Source organism: Lolium rigidum, chromosome 4 (genome assembly GCF_022539505.1).
Source record: "Lolium rigidum isolate FL_2022 chromosome 4, APGP_CSIRO_Lrig_0.1, whole genome shotgun sequence".
NCBI lineage: Eukaryota > Viridiplantae > Streptophyta > Magnoliopsida > Poales > Poaceae > Lolium > Lolium rigidum.
The window spans coordinates 168,884,976-168,907,990 of NC_061511.1; positions in this window are offsets into that span (position 1 = coordinate 168,884,976).

The window sequence follows — 23,015 nt, forward strand, 5'->3', positions numbered from 1 at the left end:
TAAAAATTTGTACAAGGCAAGGCTGCTATGTAATTTCTTAGTAGATAATATGTCGTGTCTCATTAGTAATGTAAGAGATATCAACTCTACGTCGGGAGGTGACATTCAGAGCTCCAAGCTCACTTTCTTGTCTATTGGGAGATAGTCGGTAAGATTTTCAACTCCTGGTTGTCTAGAGGTCTTTACCGTGAGAAGTTTTGCAATGTACGTCAATTAGACTGTAGTCTAGATGGTCGCTTTTATTGCCATGAATCCGACATGTATATTCTTTGTGTGGTGGGAAGGTTGGCTCCCTTTCTCTCTGCTTGCTCGAGAAATGCCAACTAGTGTCTAGGATGGCATTTGGATGCACTCATCCAGTTACAAGGACTCTCCGAATCCATGACTTTTTTTTGTAGAAGTTCATTATTATGCACTCAAGCTAGGCATATTTCATCTTACCGCAACACTCGTGCCTTATGCAATGATCAAGCTATTTGGAGATTGAAGAACTACATTGTACGTAACTTATTCTACAACCTGTTGTAGAAAAATATGATGAAAAAAATAGGAAATTGTATCCAAGTGGTAAGATAGAAAAAATCTGATTAAAAACTTGCTTATCCTAATCCAACTCCATATTACATGCAACCCCATTTGCACACAAAATTTCCCCATTAAAACTCATTTTCTTACATAAACACTCATTTCAAGAATCTGTTTTGTTAGTGCTCTAATGAGAACTGCCAAAACAATCACAGTCGATAGAAGGAAAAATAATTTTAGATTGAAAGCACCTAGCTCCACAAAAGGCATATGCTACAAGACTCTAGCTTACATTTCGACCACATAGCAACACTATGCACATCCACACAATAATCATTGCACAAGCAACCACATTTATCTTATTATGTCACTAGATTACAAGTTCACCAAATTGACCGAATAAAACCTATGTTCAGCCATAATAAATACTAGATGAGTAATGTACTGTCATATCTTGTGTAATTTCATAATTTTTTGACTATTTCCATCACCCAAAAGATGAAAACGAAATAAATTGAACACGAGCACAACGAGTAATACAACAAAACACAAGATATTATTTTGAGGAAGATTTTTCTTCCGTATTTTTGAAGCCATACTACTAGTATAGGTGAATATATTATTTGTACGAAATTGGTTTAGAGCAAGATTACTCTATCTTAAACATAGAGATGACAACAATATATGTGAATCGATGTATCCACGGTTATCTATTGCACATGGGTTTGGAGGGCATTTTCTGCCTAGCATATTTGTGAGCACGTACCCGTTAAGTTACGGGTTGGCACAAGTACAAAATTAGATCTACGGATACCCATATTATAGGTGGGATCTACATGAGTTTTTTAAGTCTTATGTGTAGCCCAATAGAAGAATTTTTTGGCTAAACCCAAGAAGAAAACTACTAGTACTATCATATGTATTCCATTTCTGGATCTGCTAATTATATATCTATATGCCTTTGTGCGGGTAGTGAACGATTACCACAAGCATAGGACTATGTACAACACAATATGGAATGCTTTTATGTAATTGCTTATGGAGATAGTGTTCACGTGTCATCGCTAATAAAAGAGAAATCATGTTCTACACGAGGAGAGGATGCATAGAGCTCCAACTTCAGTTTGTTATCAACTGTGAGAAGGGTGGCAACAAATCTTGGTTATGCACGTCTCTTTGTCTTAAGAAGTTTCAAAGGTTCTCCATATTATGCTAATCTTGGCTATAATGAATGTCAGTTAGGCCATAGTGAGGATGGTCGCTTTTCGTGATGACTCTCACAGGATTCGTTTTGTGGTGTAAGCCACCATAGTGATGGATCAGCGGCATTTTAGTCTAGCAAGATGACTTCGAGTTAGCTCCTTTTTTCCAATGTAACCGCCAACTAGTGTCTAGGATGGAGGATGGATGCACTCCCTTCATTCGCTTACATTGACTCTTCAAATCCACAACTTTGTTCGCGGAAGTCTATTATTACCCCCTCAATTTAGGCAACTTAAATCTCAATGATCCGTTGGACTACACAACACTCAGGCCTTATGCAAGGAGGAGTAAAAATTGTTGGCATGTTTTGAAATTCCTAGAAGGATATGAACTAGTGAAGTTTCAAGGTATGTCTTTGTTGTTCACTGATATGGTCTTAGTTTATGTTTTGTAAACTTTATTGGTCCAAACTTAATCTAGAATCCTCTGCAGGAAAACAAGCACACGCAAATGTAAAATGGAAAAATCTGATTAAAAAAATTGATTATCCTAATCTAGCTTAGTACCAAACATAACTTCATCTTAGAGCATGTACATGTTCCTACAAGTTGCATCTCTTTGTAGACTATGTATCTTTTTTATCTGTTGGCTACATTGTGTAATATACCTTGTTGAAATATCACCTTACATATAGTATCGAAGTTGTAGACATGATTAAATTGTTCACACTTTTACTAGCAATATAACATTCTCGTCAAAGCAAAGTGATGCACATATTATACTTTTCACATAAATGTCCTTATGAGACTTGGGAACTAGCTTCATACATAAACACTCATTCAAGAATATGTATTGTGCATGTTGTAATGATAATTATAAGATGAAGATGATTGGAAAAATTGAATAATCATAGTAGATTATAACAAACAACATTTTAGATTAAAAGCATGTAACCACACTTACATTTAATGCCAAACAAATTAACAAAATACATATGTTATAAGACTCCAACTTACATTAAATTATGTCTCACGTCTCATCCATCCTCCATCCCGTTGAAGTCGTTCGATGGGGTTCTAGTACCGCGTGGTCATCCCAATTTCTGTTATGTAAAGCCCAATATACAAGATCGATGCAATTTCAACATCGACAATCACAACATTACTCTTATAGTTTTCAGTGAAATGTTAACAATCTTTTTCTAGTGTAACTTCTTGTGTGTCCTTGAAAGTGCATCTAGTGCACCCTTAGTCAGTTCTGATTATTATGGCGAGCAATTGAGGGGTTAACGGTTCACTGAGTGTACACAAGTGTTTTGTGCCAAATTTACTGATTTAACTAGGGGTTTTCTATCATGAAAAAGATGAAGTGGAAAGAAAACTTGAAGCTGGAAGATAAGTGATGGATTTTTGCCAGTTTTCATAGTCGCTAGAATCACTTGAGTATGAAAATTTTGGTAATATCTATGCTCGTGTGTGAAACTTGATGTTGCTCAGTTAGGGATTGATCACTTTTTTCGGCAAATATTCTTTGAAATATCTTCAAGACATATTTTTTGTGATTCTTGGTGTTACATTAGAGGTACCGTGATTAGACTATGTTGTGAGGGCCGAAACTTAGCAGGACTAAGCTGGTTTAGTCTCAGTGGAGTTTCAATTGTAGCATGTTGGTGTCGAAACCTGTATGCCAAAAATGGTCACCATGTCATGAGTTAGGATCCCTATCCTTTACAATTTCCCTAGGTGATGTGCTTTGGAATTCGGCAATACCGATGAGTCCCGTTCTTACACAAATCGTCCTTCTTGTTGTTCTACATAGTCCTAGTTTATTGTGTTCCGTTGTACCATGTTCTTCTTTGGTCTTTCGCATATCTTGAGCGCGGGTGTTGCTCAGATTTTTTATATGTGTCTGGTTCTATTTTTGGCGACGAGCATAGTTTATGTTAATCCACCCGTGTGGTGCATCTGAAATTTTGGTTGAACTAACTCTTAGTTCAGAATTACCAGGAGAGGTTCTAGATTGACTCCATGGACCCTACATTAAATCCCAGCGTGTTTGTGTTCCATTTGGAACTAAGGGCATCTCCAACGGGGCGACCCATCCCGCGCCCGCGCGTCCCGCGCGTCCGGATGGGTCCAGCCGGACAAAAACCCGGCCCAACGCGGGGACGCACCGCAAAAGCGGACGGCCGCGGCGTCCGGAACGACGCAAACCCGGCCCAAATCTGGACCGGGTTTGCGTGGCTGCGGATGGCACGCGGCGTCCTTGCGTGTCCGCCCTGTCCGCGTGGCTGGTCCACCTGTCGGTGCCCCAGTCCTATTAAATGTGGACTGGGGAAGGGGACTGTCCCTATCTAGTCCCCACTTTCCACTCCGGCCGCACGCGCGAGCTCGAAGCTTCCGCGCCGCCATGGCCCCGAAGCGCGAGTTCGAGCCGTCCGCCAACGACCACGAGGCCGGCAGCAGCCGGCAAGTCGCGCCGCCGACGTTCACAATGGGGCCGCCGGCGCCTCCCGAGCGCGAGCGGATCTACGTCACCGTAGCGGTGGCGCAGGATGTTCCGGGACGCCGACGTCCCAATGACGTGGGGGACGTGCACCTCCCCACCGGCTGGCACCTGAGCCCAGATCGGGTTCCGGTGCCGCCCATCCCGGGCTCCGGCCGCGCCCGCTACGCCGAGATCCGGAGGCGCCGCGCTCAGCTGCCGGTGGACCTCCAGCAGGACCCCGCGTACGGCGACGCAAGTCCCAACTGGGACTTGTGGTTCGAGGTGGAGCACGATGCGCGCCGGCGCACATGCTTCACATCCGCGACGGCGCGGCCTCGCGCGCAGCCAGGCACACCTGCTAGGCGGGCTGGCCGCCGCCCCGGTGGCCTCTACATCAACGAGCCCGCGCCCCAGCCCCAGGAGGAGGAGAACGACCCGGAGCTGCAGGCGGCGCTCGCGGCGTCCCGCGAGCAGCAGGACCTCGACGAGCTGGCCAAATGGCCGCACCTCGCGCTGGAGGAGGCGGCCAGGAAGGCCCAGGAGGACGCCCAGGCAGAGGCGTGGGCCTTCCTCGAGCTGGCGCACCGTCAGGAGGAGGCTACGCGTCAGGTGGCGCTCCGGGAGGAGGAGGAGGAGCGCCGGGCCGCGCGCCTGGCGGAGGAGGAGCGCCTGGCCACGCAGGCCGCAGCGGAGGAGCAGCTCCGGCAGGAGTCCGCGCGGAGGGCACGGCTGCGCAGGCCGGCGAGCCCGCCGAACCCGCACTCCCCCTGGGAAAGGGCGCAGTGGGAGCCCTGGCCGGAGTTGCCGGTGCCCTCCGGCGTGTCGAGCCGAAACAGCGCGTCGCCGCCGGGGGGCGTCGTCGTCATCGACGCCGACGATGACGAGTACTACTGGGAGTAGTACTGCCGGTGGCCACCGTGCTCGCAAACCCTGTCTAGGGTTTTTTTTATAGTTTAAAGCCCATATAGGGCTTTCTTTTGTGTAAAAATTGCCCAAAATAGGGCTAAGTTTAATTAACCACTACTTTAATGTTATTTTTGGCTGTTTTCCTTTTTTATTTTTATTTTTATTATTTTAATTACATATGCGGTGCGTCCGCGCGTTGGGCGCAGCGTGCGACCCAAACGGACACGCGGATGCGGGCCGCTGTCCGGGTGTCCGTTCGGCCACCCAAACGGCCCAAAACGGACGGCCCAGCGCGTCCGTTTGGGTCGCGCGGTTGGAGATTCCCTAACAACATTGAGTGAAGAATCTTTATGTTGTGCCGATTATGGCTTCAGAGATTTCATAATTTATTTGAAACTCGATATCACCGATTTTTAGCCGTTGCAACCAAAGATAGAATCTTTGACCAAAACCTATTTTATATGGGAGGACCTTGATCTCATTGAGGCCTGCGTTTACTTTGAGCTATTGCATATACCTTTATAATTCATGTGAAAACATCCTTCTGTTCATGAGTCCTATCTAATATAAGAAATTTGTGTGTGAATTGATCCTTCTGTTCATGAGTGCCATCTAATATAAGAAATTTGTGTGTGTGAATTGATCTTAACTTAAGCAGCAAGCAAGCACACATTGATTTTGGAGATAATCTCTTTTTGCGAACAGTCAGGTCTGGGATCTTGATCTCTTACATTTGTATATTTAGCATCACCTAACCAGCTACGGGTTGATTCAGATCCATCTCAGGAAGATATCGGAGGTCCTACGACCACCTTAAGACAATTATGAGTGATCGGGAGGTGCTTGGTGTTTTTGCATCTAACTCTTTATTACTTATGTTATAGATCTAATTTGCATAAGTTTTGATAATCTTCTATTCACCCCTGTCTAGCCGACAGACCTCGAATTTTCTAAACATCTCTGAAAGTGTAACTTCCCAAGAATATGCTTATTCAAGATTTTCCTTACTAAACCTTTGGGCCGGCCCTTCGTTCAAGTTTTAACTGGGCATAGCCTTTTTTTCATTAGTTCAGAATTTTGGTTGCGTTGACTATTGCATGAAGGTTGACATGATATCAGCTAAAGTCTCGAGTTCGGGTCTTGGCTTTCAAATTTTTGAAACAAAATTGTTGATGCCCCTCGATGTCCACATATATGCCTTTTGAGCTATACCTGTGAGTTACCAGACCACGTACAAGGCCTCTTGAGTCTACCTATGAGTCCCTATACATGTTGACTTGTATTCCCCGTCATACATGAGTGGGAGTGTTGAAGTATATAAGTGGATTGCACTAGCCCTTTCCATAAGTGGGATTTTTGGTTGCTTTAACTAGTGCATAAAACTTGGCATAAAATATTTAAAAAGTCTCTTGAAATGTTTTCTATATATACATCAACAAAGTGTGCATGAACCACATTTTACAACTTTGAATAAAAGTTTGACCCCCGATGGAAAAAGAAAGAGATAAAGTCATAAACCCAGTACGTGCCTCAAGTTTCTAAGAAAGTAAAGTCTTGAACACACCTTTAATCGATCTTTTTAAATGTTGAATGACCACACCTTTTCACTATTTATATTGGAATTCTGAAAATCATATGCAAATATTTGTCTTGAAAAGTATTTTCAGAACACTAATTTTTTAAATATTCTAAACATGTAGTATACTAAAACTTAGTTGTAAATGTTGCCTCTTGAGTACACTTATCAATGTCCGAAACCTCACAAATTTAAATATTATCTTTTCCTTTAGTCTGGGCTTGTCTATGCTGTTGGTCCAACAGACTCTTTTTTTGGTTTCTGTCGATGACCTTGAGCTTTGTATGGATGTGGTTGTTTTATTTATAAAGTGGGGAGAAAGCATGTTTATAACATATCATAATACATTGCATGAACAATTACCAAAACAAATTTATTTGTGGTTTTTTTTTGAACCGGGATTGTGGTTTGATTGAAAATCCACTATCCCCCAACATTGTATGCTCTTCTAGCCGTATGATTGAAATCACGAAAGATTGTCCGTATTACTCATTTTGATGTTATAACACGTACACGGACGTATACCCTACGCTCCTAACCATACAACCATATGTCTTTCTTATCTTCTTTTATCTTGCACTCTAGATTTATGTAATGTTCAGTAATGTACTCAGCGCCAGTATGGAGGACTTATTTTCAGCTTCTAGGGCTTCTCCCACAAACTACCCTCTCTTAGCCGAAAAAAGTGGGCCTACAACGGGTATCATAATCATATCATACGGGTCGGCGCCTCATTGTTGTCTCAAAAAATGTACTCTGTATTCCAGATTGTATGTATGACGCATCTTCGTGCACTGCGATGCAGATTTCAGACAGTAGGTCTCTTGCTCGGCTCCCGGCTCATCGTCATCGTCGCTCTGCAGTTCGGCCAAGTCCGCGCGAGCAGCGCTGCGTTGGCTGACGACTTTGACATGTCACCATGGGCCTTGGCCTCCTGGATGATCCGCATGATCTCCTCCGCGGCCTGCGCCTTGAAATTGGCCCTGTCGCTCTCAGCAATATCCTTCGGCAGGCTCTTCAGGAACCATGGCAGCTTATCTCAGAGACCGTGATTCTCTTCAGAGTTCCAGGCATAGAATTTTTTTATTTTTTAGGCACCATTCAGTGCGTTGCAGTGTTAGATTACAAGACGCAGAAAATACAGGATACCTCAGCGAGAAGTAATTCATGAGAACGATAGGCCCTCGCTAACCTCTCTAGTCGACGCGATCAAAGCATAGGCAAGATCGTGGGCGAGTGCTCAGGGCCTTTGTCAACTTCTCCCGAGATAGATTTTTAGGTTGAGTTGTATGACATAGTGTTGGTTCACTCTTGGGCATGTACATATAATCTTCTTTTCTATCAATACATCGAAACACAATGTTTTTTGCATTTTCGCGAAAAAAGAAAATAATTCTTTTTTTAAACCTGAAAGAGAAGTAATTCCTAAGGGTTTAGAATGAAGTACCATAACCAGAATCCAGAAGTAAGCTTTGGGAATTCATGAGGGTTCTGCTGCGTGTAAGCCTGCAATTGTCCTGCTGACACAAGAGGCATGCGCATGTTGAATCTGAGATCTCTGAAAAGCGCCATGCCTTCTCGCAGAAAGAAAGCAAAATAATCCAACCAAGGCATCAGGCTGTCGGACTGGAATGTTACCAACTAAAAGGACAACAAAACATGAACCAACTAATGTATATTGACCATGGTTCCAGATACTTCACTTCAACACTTCGGATCCGACTGCTTAGAACTCATCAGAGCAAGCAGACTACATACAACATACATGACTTCACCAACAATTCAATCTTAAAACTCATTTAACGGCTAAAGGAAATGGTATAGAATCCACCAGACCGACTGATCACAGGATAATTCGGAACACAGAGTCATTCCCAAGGTACAAGGATGCTATCCTAGTATGATCGGAGGTACAACAACAAGGAGTCACAGTCTTTCAGTCTTTTCCTTTATTGGATGTACATCGGTGGAGCTACGGATAGTCATCTTCTGTATGATGGCACATTGGAAACTGAAGAGTCGCAGCGACCCGACAGAATCAGTAGGGCTGGTACCTGGGTGGCCTCTTGAACCTTGGCACCCTCCTGCAGAGAAAAACAGAGCATCAGAAAGGTCATCCGGGAACTATTTTTGAATTGCTCCCATGTTTCACCAATTCTCATACCCTATTTGGCTGAATTCTAGAAAAGAGGAAACCCCGGGCCTAAGTTCCTCCGAATGTTTGAAGCACAACTAATCGGATGCCTTAGAAGAATGACCTCCTCATGTCCAAATATTTTTATTTTGCTTTGTACGGTTAAATTGACATTCTGCTCTATGCAAAAAAAAAAAAAATACTGGGATGATTTTGATTTCAAGACTAGGCTTAGGATATATTTACATTTACAGGATAACCCATTCAATCGAAAAGATCAATATCTAGGAGCAGTCACTACAAAAATAATACAACTCAACATTCCATGAATCCTAAGTCACGTCATAATTGAAAACATGCTCATTTAAGACTGACCAAATGCACATTATCATGTTTCTTAATTTTTGCAAATCTAAATGCATTTTTTTGTTCTTGAAAAGGTGCAATAACCCGGCCACTGCATGATAGATGCACACAGCCATCTTCATTAAAAAGTTATTCTAAGTGCAATATATTAGCTTAAGAAAAAATTCAGCTTAAAAAATGCGATATATCATCATGAAGAAACTCCTTACTCATATCTCAGAGAGGAAGGATAATAAGGCGGATATGGGCTCCATCCCATAGGGTGACTCATTCCTGGAATATTAGTTCTTTTTGGGGACACCTACATATGAAAACATTTGCACATAGTAAATGCTAATATTTTTTAAATAATAGTGAGTGTATATTATAGTATTAAAAAGACTAGTTTTGAACCTTCAACTGCCGGTCATGAAGTTTGGTACCATTCAGCAGGATAGCATTTTGGACTGCCTCAACTTCAACAAACTCCACATAAGCATATCCCTTGGGATGACCAAAATCATCTGTCAGAATTGTTACCCTGTTTATAGTTCCACAATCTTTAAAGTGCTGCTGGACTTCTTCCGGGAAACAAGCATAGTCAACCTGAAGCAAGGTGGCAAATAGTTTACTTAAAAAAAGTTGTAGTGGAGTAGCTAAGATTTATTCAATGGCGTTTGAGATATTTTGTCAAGATAAGTACTTGTCTTCATGATAACAAATGCGGATAGCATAAACGCTAAGAATAAATGGTGATGGTAAACGTAAAATCAAGACATGCCAAATGCAAAATTTTCTGGCCGTGTGTGCTACTGGACACTGGAAAGTCTTTCGTGGAAATGCTTGAGTTACTTCAGTATAAGTGAAAAAAAATAAGAAATCCTCACATTTCCAACATAGATTGAGCGAGCATCCACCTCTGACTTGTCCCATTCGGTTGCTTCTGCAGCTGGAACTTCTGGGAAAACAGAGCGAAAGAGTAAACCATGTAAGAATATTACGAGCTTAATAGATAACTGAAGGCAGTGATTCCATTCAAGCATCAAGGTGGTTCAAAAGAATGAAACAATGGCATGGCACTAAAAATCACACAGAATCAGTCGCTAAAGAAGGAGGATGCCGATAAGGCGATAAGGATCTTTAACCAACATCCATATTTCTATTGAGAGCCGTACTTATCGAGTAAATATGCAAAAAGGTTGAGACCTGAAGCGAACACTTAATCGTGCATGCCATCCTTTTTAAATGCAGTACATGTATACATTCTAAACCTAAAATGTCAGAAGCAGTAGTAAGCAAGTACCAATAAATGAAAAAAAGTCACAAGCATATATAAGTTGCATTATCAGTAAACTATGTTTTCTATAGAATATTGACATACTGTCATCACCATGGCAACCTATGCTTACAGGTTTGATATTTTGGCCCAATTGTATAAGCTGAAAATAAATTTAAAACAGGACACTGCACACGGTGCACGTAGAAAGTCATATTCAATGCATTACTTGGCAATGAGAATTTCCATACGAATAAATCCCAGCTGGGAAACAAAATATATCATGAAATTATTTTCAGCGCTACATATAAGTAATAAGCATTTTATTGTTATCACAAATCAGATACCTAAGCATATCCTTCCTAATTTGCCCTGTTCAAATTCCATGTAAAGACACCAATAACATTTGGGGAAATGTGTGGAATGCCAGGATGAGGTTGATGCCCCGAGGATGCTCCATAGAAGAGAAATAAAATTCTAATTGTCTCCAAAGAGTAAACCCCATGAGTAGCAAGCGCGCCAAATGACAACGGTAGTAAAGAAGTAATACTTAGCTACACCAGAAACATAAACCCTGACGTAAATAGGTGAGCCTAACTAATGCATCATTAGTATTGCAGTCTAGCGGACGCCTACTATAAAAGGCAGCCACCTAGCCGCCTCGGAGGCGCCACCCTCCTTCTTTGCACGCCTAGCCCATGATTAGGCACCGTCGTCACCCTGCGGCCTGGCTACAGCCTTTTAGAACACTGCAACGGTCCTAAACAAAACCGTTCAAATGCATATGAAAGGAACTCTTCAGAAACCCATGACCTACAAATACTCAATTCTACAGAACTGTTCAGAAACCCATGATCCTAAACGAAACTGTTCAAATGCATACCCAACAGAGCAGATGAAAGGAACAAAGGCACAATGCTGACAAATCCACCCACCCATGACCTACAAATACTCAACTCTTCTGGCTACCAGCCTCAGAGAACTCTTGAGCAACTAAGAAACTAGTACCCTACTGAGTATTGACTGAAATTAACCCGATCACATAGCATCAGCATTCCACGAGCCGAATCGAACAAATCACATGACACCCAACTAACTGGGGGTTTCAGACATGCATCCACCAGACGATTTCATTCCAGGGACGTAACAAAGCGCTAATGCACAGAAAATGGAGACTGTAGGCAACTAAATAGATTGAAATGGTATTGTGGTCCGATTGTATAAACTGAAAATAAATTTAAAATAGGACACTGCACACGGTGCACGTAAAACACAGCTATATTCAATGCATTACTTGGCAATGACAATTTCCATACAAATAAATCCCAGCTGGGAACAAAATATATCATGAAATTATTTTCATCGCTACATATAAGTAATAAGCATTGTGTTCTTATCACAAATCAGGTACCTAAGCACATCCTTCCTAATTTACCCTCTTCACGATAGAATTCCATGTAAACACACCAATAACATTTGGGGAAATGTGGAATGCTAGGACGAGGTTGATGCCTTGACGATGTTCCATAGAAGAAAAAATAAAATTATAGTTGTCTCCAAAGAGTAAACCCGACGAGTAGCAAAAAGCGCACCAAACGACAACGGTAGTAAATAAGTGATACTTAGCTACACCAGAAACATAAACCACGACGTAACTAGGCGAGCGGCGAGCCAAACTAATGCACCATTATTATCGCAGTCTAGCAGACCCCTACTATAAAAGGCAGCCACGTAGCCGCCTCGGAGGCGCCACCCTCCTACTTTGCGCGCCTAGGCGGCTGCGGGCTGCCTAGCCCATGATTAGGCGCCGCCGTCACCCCGTGGCCTGGCTACCGCCTTTTAGAACACTGCAAAGATCCTAAACAAAACTGTTCAAATCCATACGGAAGGAACTCTTTAGAAACCCATGACCTAGAAATACTCAACTCTTCAGAAGCCCACGATCCAAAACAAAACAGTTCAAATGCATACCCAACAGAGCAGCTGAAAGGAACAAAGGCACAATGCTGACAGATCCACCCACCCATGATCTACAAATACTCAACTGTTCTGGCTACCAGCCTCAGAGAACTCTTCAGCAACTAAGAAACTAGCACCCTATTGAGTATTGCCTGAAATTAACCCGATCACCTAGAGGCTATAGCCGAATCGCACAAATCACTTGACACCCAACTAACTGGGGGTACAGTCTGCCATGCATCCGCCAGCCGATTTCGTTCCAGGGACGTAACAAAGCGCTACTACACAAGCAAATGGAGATTGTGCCAGCAACTAAATAGATCACCATGGGGATGGGGCACGGCGGCGGCGGTGGGTATTATCTCCTGCTCCTGCTCCTGCTCCTCCTCCATCTCCCGAAGCCTCCTCCGCATGTCCTGGATCTCCTGCACACACCATCGTAACCTATCCTCGTGAGCATCGGACGAGACTAACACCCAAGCGCTTGAACCCTCAAACGCGAGGCAAGAGGCTACGCTGGGAAACAAAACACGCACGAACTCGCACCTTGAACGCGGAGGAGATGTTGAATCCCTCGCTGCCACTCGCGCCGCCGTTGTCTCCGGGAGCAGGGCGGATCTGGGAACCGTGCTCGATGGAGGAGGTGCGATTGACCGAGGCCATCTCGCTGCCGCCGCAGTGCTGGCTCTCGTGCTACTCTCTTACGTTACTGTTTTGTCTGGGTGTGGGTGATGACTAGCTACGCTTCCATCGTCGGAGATATAGGGGGTATGTAGGTAAAATGCATTTAAGCATGGTTAGAAATTCAGGAAAAAAATTAGGGCAATAGAAACAACGCACACCTACCATGTAGTAAAAGTTTTTTACATTCAGACAGCTAAAAAAAGTTTACAGTCAGATTTGACTCAGAGATCAAGAAACAAAAAAGGACAAATCACCGTATGAATAGTACCAAATTCAAACCTGGATTGAATAGTACTACATTGGTGCTATTGCCAGGCAGATTCGTCATTTTTGTATACTTTGTGAGTTGAATTTGAAGTTAAAACTTTAAGACGTGTAAATAAATATTGTGTCAATATTTTTTTAAAAATTTGCCAGAATTTGTAATGGTAGTTAAATATGTTAATCGATCACCCAGTACAACTGAAGGTGCCTATACTCTGTGCTCCTACTACCTCTGTACCGAAATGTAAGACGTTCTAGCACACTGTTTTAGTAGTCTTAAACGTCTTATAATCTGGTAGGGAGGGAGTACATTTTTTATGGAAAAGCAACCCCTTGCGTCTACACTTTTGATGAAGAAATAAGTGGAAGATATTACGGTCGTACTGTCAGATCGTCCAGTTAAACCATGAAAAAACTTAACAGTATGCTTCTTTTTTCATTTCTTGGAACTGCTGACTGTATGTTTCAAACATACCTCACTGGGGGATAGAAAATGCTAGGCACATGAATACAAGCAACAAAGCTAGAGCAGAAATAACGAGTATGACATGCCATAGAAGATGGTGTTACAGCATAAAATGAAGTTCCTTTTGGAGGTGCATATCTTGTGAAAAATAACTTCTTTTTACAAAGAAAACTGCTACCCCATATCTACTGCACCCCTTTAGCAACATGTGGATCCGCCCCTGCACACAAATATGTACAACACAAGACTTGTATGTAATTTCTTAAATAAATAATATGTCTTGTGTCATTAGTAATATAAGAGATATCAACTTATATGTAACGTACGGAGGTGACACTCAGAGCTCCAAAATTACTCTCTTATCTGCTGGAAGATGGTCAGTAGGTCCTCAGATCTTGGTTGTCCAGAGGTCTTGATGTGAGAAGTTTTGCAATGGACGTCAGTTAGACCATAGTTTTGATGGTTGCTTTTTTTAAGGAACTACAGCTAGCAGGAGATCCTCCTATTGGTTTTTTATTGAAAGGATTTTTTTCAACTATTTACATCTGGTCCCTCACATAGGCACTTCTATCTTTCTACCTCTGTCTTTCTAAAGAAGAAATTGGGAGAACATTAAAATTACAAAGTAATCTGAGCAATAAGCTCTTTAAGCGGATCTTGTAGATCCTCCTTGACCTTGCATTCTAAGATGTTTAAATCCTGGTCTGTTGTCTTTTGCCAGGTCTCTAGATCAGGCTGCACTACGTCAAAGGAAGAAATGTTACGTATTTCCAGATGTTTCTATGATCGCTCAGGTTTGTTTGTGGAACGATGGGGACTTCCATCGGTTACGTGTTTATATATATAGGCCAACAACGGTAGAGATAGATACACGGAGGGTTACAACAGATAGAGAAAAGCAAGGGGTTGATCTTGATCTTATAATACGATCAGATCAACAACATGTATATTTGAACTACTGTCCATCTCTACCTGAACTTCTGTCTAGGTTCATCTGAACTTCCGTGACGTGAACTCTAGATACAGTAGGTCTAGGTTGTACTCTAACACCCCTCCTCAATCACAACCTTCTTAAGGTTGACATTGTACTTGAATTCTTCAAATTGCCGAGCTGGTAGAGCTTTTGTGAAGCCATCTGCCACCTGATCTTTGGATGGAATAAATCTGATCTCTAGCTGTTTATTTGCTACTCTTTCTCTTATAAAATGAAAATCAATTTCAATACGTTTAGTCCTAGCATGAAATATAAGATTAGCAGAAAGATATGTTGCACCTATATTATCACACCATAAGCATGAAGTTTCATCTCTTTGGATTCCAAGTTCTCCCAATAGAGATTCAATCCATATAACTTCTGCTATAGCATTTGCTAGAGATTTGTATTCAGCTTCTGTGCTTGACCTTGACACTGTTGCCTGTTTTCTAGCACTCCAAGAAATCAGGTTAGGTCCAAAATATACAGCAAAAGCCTCATGTAGATCTCATGTCATCTACACAACCTGCCCAATCTGCATCTGAGAAGGCACTTACCAATGTAGAGGATGATCTTTTAAAGGTTAACCCAAGACTTATTGTTCCATTGACATACCTCAGTATTCTCTTTACAGTTGTCCAGTGTACAGTAGTGGGAGCATGGAGAAACTAGCATACCTTGTTGATAGAAAATGCTATATCTGGTCTAGTGAGAGTCAAATACTGTAATGCTCCAACAATGCTCCTATACCTTATACTATCCTATGGTCCTAGGAGTTCTCCTTCAGTGACATAAAGCTTCTCTGATGCTGACAATGGAGTGGGTAGTGTCTTTCACCCCTTTAATCCAACTATGTTGAGCAAATCTGCAACATATTTTTCTTGGGTTAATATAATACCTTGATTGAACTTCTTTACCTCAATTCCCAAGAAGAAGTGTAGGTCACCAAGATCCTTTAGTGCAAATGCTGAACTAAGGTCTTGAAGGAGTGCAGTGATTGCTTTGTTGGAGGAGCTAGTAACAATGATGTCATCAACATATACTAGCACAAAAATGATGATACATAACTTATTATATATAAAGAGTGATGTGTCTCCCTTCGATGCCAGGAAACCAAGCTCTTGTAGCTTTGATATTAGTTTGGAGAACCATGCTCTTGGTGCTTGTTTCGGCCATAAAGTGACTTGTCAAGTTTACATACATGATAAGGTGCATTAGGATTCTCATAACCAGGTGGCTGCTTCATGTATACCTCTTTTTTCAGATCACCATGGAGAAACGCGTTCTTCACATCTAGTTGCCTCAAACTCCATCCTTTTGATACTGAAACATCTGGAACAAGTCCGATAGTAGCAGCTTTAACAACAGGACTAAAAGTATCTTCATAGTCTATACCATATCATTGTTTAAAACCTTTTGCTACTAATCTAGCCTTATATCTATCAATAGTACCATCAGCTTTTCTTTTAATTCTATAGACCCACTTACAATCTATTAAGTTGTTTCCTTTTTTATGTGATACTAGATGCCATGTTTTATTTTCCATTAAAGACTTGTACTCATCATCCATAGCTTGTTTCCAGTTTCTATCAGCTAGGGCTACTTGCAGATTTTCAGGTTCATCAGACAAACATGACAACCCATACCTTAACGTACCATCATTGTAAACTTTAGGTCTTGTATTACCTGTTCTTGACCGTGTTCTGTACACTGGCGCTGCAGGTTGGGTTGCAGATGGCTTAGGCACAGAGGATCCTGGAGCAGAAGATCCAGCTGCTGCCTCCGTCAGTCGAGCAGGAGATTCTGCATGCGATGCCGCCCCTCGTGAGCGACGCGTGTCAACGCTTGATTCGCCGATGTCCTGGCTGGTGGAGGGCGTAGAAGATTCGCTGGCACCTGGCCCTGGACAACGCTGGGGACGCGCGCGTGGACGTCGCAGGAGACGTTGTCTCCGTAGGACCACAAGACGTGGCGCCCATTGGCTGGCGCGCTGCAGCGCGAGGCTGATGCCCTGCCGCACCTGAGGATCCCGAAGAAGATTCGCTACTGGCGCTGCTGCAATCCGAGGTTTAGCTGATCTGAGGCAGATTTGCCTCATGTCTTGTGCCAAGAGCATGCAATGTCGTGGACGAGCCGTTTGGCTGTGTTTCTTCACCATTTTGCACCAGATTTTCTCCTGCTTGCTGCTGAACCTGAGAAGCACTTATATTACCAGGAATTACAGAGTCATTAGGTGTTAGATCAGTGCAATGTTGTTCCCTCTCATGAGATAACACCGGACGATTGATGACCCACAAGTATAGGGGATCGCGACAGTTTTCGAGGGAAGTAAAACCCAAATTTATTGATTCGACACAAGGGGAGCCAAAGAATATTTATAAGCTTTGACAAGTGAGTTGTCAATTCATATGCACCTGAAAATAGACTTGCTCGTCATAGTTTATCAGTAGTTATATTTTCATAGCAGTGGTAGTAGTGAAGTAACAGCAGTAGCGAAGTAAAAAATAGCAGTAGCGATGATTGCAATAGACAACAGGATTAAAATACTATAGGCACCACTACAAGAAAAGTTCTGATAGACAACGTCCCAAAATCGTCCGCTAAGGGCCATTTTTCGTCGCCTATGGGCCTAACCCGACGATATGGGTTCTGTTGTCGAAACTGCGTCAGGAAAGTCCTACGACGATTTTTTCGGTCCGTCGCGGTTGGGCGTCCTTCTGCCACGGAAAATTGGACCGTTGCAGAAGTGTTTCCGGGAGCCCGTTGACTGCTGACGTCATGCAAACTGCCACGTGGCAGACGCCGTTAACTGGCAGTTAACGGCGTTAACCGGCTGAAACCCCGTGGTAGATGGAAGGCCCACACGAGGCCTGCCACGTCTTAAGCGGGCCGGCCCATTAAGTTTGCGGGCCGGGCCAGCTGACTTAGTTTGACCGGTCCACTATATAGCTGGGTTGATCCATTAGTTACGTGGGCCGGGCCTAACCTCTAAGCTTAACTTTAATGGGCTGGCCCACTAAGCATGTGGGCCGGGCTGAATGCACTCGTTTGACCGGTCAACATGCAAAAGGGCCGGCCCAAAAGACATGTGGGACCCACTTTCCTGTTATCGGGCCGGCCCATTTAACAAGTGGGGTCCACCTTAAAGCAAGTGGGCCGGCCCAATTAGCCTGTGGGTCCCACTTTCCTGCTATCGGGCCGGCCCATTTAGTACGTGGGGTCCACAATAGATCAAATGGGCTGGCCCAACAAAAAAGTGGGCCGAGCCAAAAACACGGGTGGGTCCCACTTTCCTGTTAAAGGGCCGGCCCATTTAGTATGTGGGGTCCACCATATAGCAAGTGGGCCGGCCCAACAAGATAGTGGGTCGGGCCAAAAACACGGGTGGGTCCCACTTTCCTGTTAAAGGGCCGGCCCATTTAGTATGTGGGGTCCACCATATAGCAAGTGGGCCGGCCCAACAAGATAGTGGGCCGGGCCAAAAACACAGGTGGGTCCCACTTTCCTGTTAAAGGGCCGGCCCATTTAGTATGTGGGGTCCACCATATAGCCAGTGGGCCGGCCCAACAATATAGTGGGCCGGGCCAAAAACACAGGTGGGTCCCACATTCCTGTTAAAGGGCTGGCCCATTTAGTATGTGGGGTCCACCGTATAGCAAGTGGGCTGGCCCAACAAGATAGTGGGCCGGCCAAAAACACAGTGGGTCCCACTTTCCTGTTAAAGGGCCGGCCCATTTAGTATGTGGGGTCCACCATATAGCAAGTGGGTGGCCCAACAAGATAGTGGGCCGGCCCAATAAGCAGGTGGGCCCACTATCGTGTTAACGGGCCGGCCCAATAAGTAAGTGAGCCGACCCAAAATGAAAGTGGGTCCCACACTACTGTAAATAGGCCGGCCCAATCTGTTGTAGGGCCCTGGTTGTTTGACTAGTCAACTTGCATTAAATTTCGTGAGCCTACAATCTGATATCAATGATACACACAATTACATACACAAATAAAATAACTAGGAAAATTACAAGGCAATTAATGTGCCCAAATAAAAAAAATTACATAGAATCATTGAGGACTTCTATTAGCATCATCAATAACACGTTGACATTTGGCAATCGCCTTGATTAAATCTTGTGTACTCTTGGTCAACATATCAGCTACAGATCTTAAAGCAGCAATACCATGTCTTTTATAAAGTACAACCTTGAGATATTTACTGTTTGATGAAAGGAATGGTCTAGGTTGACGGCTATGAGATGATGCACAGAAGAAAGATCAGAACTTTTTGTGGGCCTCTCTTCTGATGAAGATTGCTTCATCACAACTGCATTCTGATAATAATGCAAAAAGAGTTAAACGATGAACTATGCAAACATGTATTAAGCATTGTCGATATGAGATAGTCACAAGCACTAAGCACAGACTTACATTATATCGTTGCATAGGCTCACCCCGGAACATTTTTTGCGCTCTATCTTCTACTAACGACTTCTTCATTACAACTGCATTCTAGTAATATTGCAAACATAGTTACAACAGTGAACTATTCAAACATTTATTATGCAATGTAGATATAAGATAATAACAAGTTGCATAAATAAGACAATGTATGGAACTTGTACTAAGCAGACTTACATCATAATGTTGCACAGGGTCGCTTTGGCGACTATCTTCTAATGATGACTGCTTCACTAAAACCGCATTCTGGTAATATTGCAAACATAATTACAACAATTAACTATTCAAAAATGTATTACGCAATGTAGAGATCAGATAACAGCATGTAGCAGAAATAAGCACAAGATAAGATAAGATGCATGTAATAAGCACATACTGGCTCGCTGCAGGTCCTTCTCTTGTGTGCACTAGTCGTGGTCGACATGCCTGTCATTTTAGGTTCAGCCATCAAGTGAAATGCTAATCCTTCTGCTCCATTGTCCTTAATCTGTGTTTAGATATCACATTTAAGACCAAGTCAGCTGGTTTCAAATAACAAAAAACTTGAGCTGCCAAATGAATAAGCCAATATTTACCAGATATCTAATTAAAACCAACTAGATGTTGCTTTGCATGAGATACGAATTTCAGACATTCAGATTTAGAGTAGGATAATGCCAAGGTTTTCCACATAAAGTAAACTGGCATTAAGAATGACCAAATGTCGGGTTCAAATCACCTTCGCAGTTGCTCCAAGACAAGCATATCAAATAGGCAGAAACATAGTAAAGCATGGATGGCATTGCTATGGCAGGGTTCCAAGTGTTAATCTCTTGCATAAGGAACAATGCATATAGGTTATAGATAATAACGGAAGTAAACTGCCAAAATTACCAACCAATAACTCAGATTCCAACCTTCCCTAGCGTCCCCGCTGTTAATGTTGGATATTGTAATAAGTGGTTCGCATGATCAATCCCTAGGAAAAATAACATTGACAAGTTAGTCTACGATAATACAAAGACCAGACATGCACGCAGCAATAACTATACAAGTTGTGCGACAGGAGCATTCATGGAAAAAATAGCTATAAGCTAAAGACGAGGTATAAGAGCACGCAGATTGGAAATGCACATAGCATGATTATAAAAGCAGTGTGAGAATAGCAGGCACGAGAAAACAGCTAGCGGCTAGCGGTGAGCTAATGACGTGGTATAAGAATAACCAGATTGGAAATGCCCATAGCGTGACTATAAAAGGAATAGCATGCAGTACAAAAACAGTTGGCAGCAAATGAATGGGTATAAGGCTATAAATATGTGGATGCACACAGGTGTCGATGAGAATAAACAGGATGGTAGCGACCGGATAATGCTTTTGTACTCGTACAATATTTAAACGAACTTCATGCGAAGTAACACATCAAGAAAGTTAATGGCATATGAGATCCGCAAATAACTACACAAAACATGGCTAAAGAAACACCGCGATCTAACGGGCCAGCTGTACTAACCAAGCTGCGGCGGGGTGGACGGGGGCGGCAACTTGCATTCCAGCGGCGGCGAACGCGGGAGACGATGAGTCGACCCTGTTTCGATAGAAGCGGGCGTTAGTGAAGCGCGATCTGGTTGGCTGGCAAGGGATTCGGTGAAGTTGATACAGCCGCTACGCCGAGGTAGTCGGTGGAATAGATCGGCTTCTATGGAGGGGGGGGCGCGGTGAAGTAGACCCGGTTCCGTTGGAGAGGATCCGGTGCGTCGACAGGAAAGGCGTTGATTGCTACGCTGTGGATGAGGTTGGCGGTGAAGCAGATCCGTCAGTGGTGAGGTTGGCGGTGAAGCAGATCCGTCGGTGGCGAGGTCGGCGGTGAAGCAGATCCGTCGGTGGCTAGGGTGGCGGGGGAGCGGATCAGGTGGGTGGACAGCCAACACGATCAAGGCTACGTTGTGGAGGAGTATGCCGGCGACGAAGCAGATCTAGTACTGTAGAGAGTCAGAGCTTTGGCGTGTGAGAGTATTTTTGAGCTAATGGGGCGAATGGTTGGTGGGTGGGTGTGGGCCTGTGGGGAGGGTTCGGGATCTAGGAAAGATATTTCATTGTTACCGAAAGAGCCCTCCATGGTCGGTGGGTTGTAGCTTCCGGTCCAGGGTTAAAAGGGTAAAACTGGTCACGGGATTTTCGAATGGATGCGGCGGGATGATTTGGCGCGCGGCCGAAATTTTGAGTTTCAAGCTAAGAGCAAAACGACAAAAATAATGTTCTTCCCCAGGGAGCTCTCATTTCTTCCTCTTCTCTTTCTCTCTCGGGTCTCTCCCACTCCCCCGGCTCCTCTCCCCCTTCTCTCCGGCGGCCTCGCCGGCCGGAGACAAGGCCGACTTCTCTCTGTATATCGTACACCCTCCGAACTAAATTAATTGATTCAACTTTCCTTAGACGTGTATGTATCTAGAGTAAAAACATGTGTGGATACATCCATATTTAGATAAGCAAAGTTGAGTCAGCTAATTTGGATCCAAGGGAGTTAGTGTTGTTGTAAGCTTAGATCCAGTGTTTCCCATGAGCAGAATGGCGCAATGGAGTCGGGGATCTCGTCATCGGCTTCGCGATCTGGCCTATGGTGAATCCGGCGGATCTTGCCGGCAAAACCCCGATCCGGTGCCATCAAGGTGATGGCGCTAACGGTGAGGCTTGCTTTGGTCGGTGCTTCGGATCTGGCCAATGGGGAAGTCAAGCTGCTAACGTTCACAAGCTCGGGGCATACGACAGCGTCATCCGTCTTGCCCGTGAACATCTTGGCCTTTCAGCGGCCCTTCTCAGAGCCAATATGCCGTTGCTGAGGCCCTTCTTATCCTTTGTCCTGGCGACTACCGGCGACACCGTCCCAAGTGGTGCGTCCCCGGCGACGGAGTTGCTGGAAAGGATGCGGAGCAAAGATCTGATGTGCGGTCCAGAAGGACTCGATTGATTTTCTTCTATATGTTTTGGGGTCCTTTTTGTAAAGTTGCAGGTCCTATTAGTTATTGTCTAGTTCTTTTGGACCTCTATGTAATTTTTTGGACTAGTTTCCATTTGCACCGATAAACTTGAATTTTGACAAGTTCACGGGAAAAAAATTCCTTTGCACATATGGACTATCATGTACGAACATTCTTGTGATTTAAACTATATGTAATGGCCAGCACTTGCGCAAGGGGCTCGTCTAGTGCGCACTAGTTTCCATTAGCACCGATAAATTTGAATCTTGACAAGTTCTTGGAAGAAAAAATTGATTCACATATAGCCTATCATGTATGAACATTATTGGGATTCAAACTATACATAGATGGCCAACACGTGTGCAAGGGGGTCCTCTAATGTGCACTAGTTTCCATTAGCACTGATAAATTTGAATCTTTACAAGTTCTCAAAAAATTTTGCTTCACACATATGCCCTATCATGTATGAACATTATTGGGATTCATATTATATATAGGTGGCCAACACTTGTGCAAGGGGGTCCTCTAATTCTTGGGGATCTCAATCTCTCTCTCTCTCTCTCTCGATCTATCGTTGGTGGCCAGAACAACACACATATGCATGCACTTTATGCGCAAAGGCGCGGGTGCCTCTAATAATTCATGTGTGTGCGTGTATTTGAACATATTCTTGGGGATTTCAATCTCTATCTCTCGATCTATATATCGTTGGTGGCCAAGAAACACACTTATATATACGCATGCACTTTATGCGCAAATTAAGGCGCGGGTGCCTCTAATAATGTGTGTGCGCACTCGATCGATGATCCCT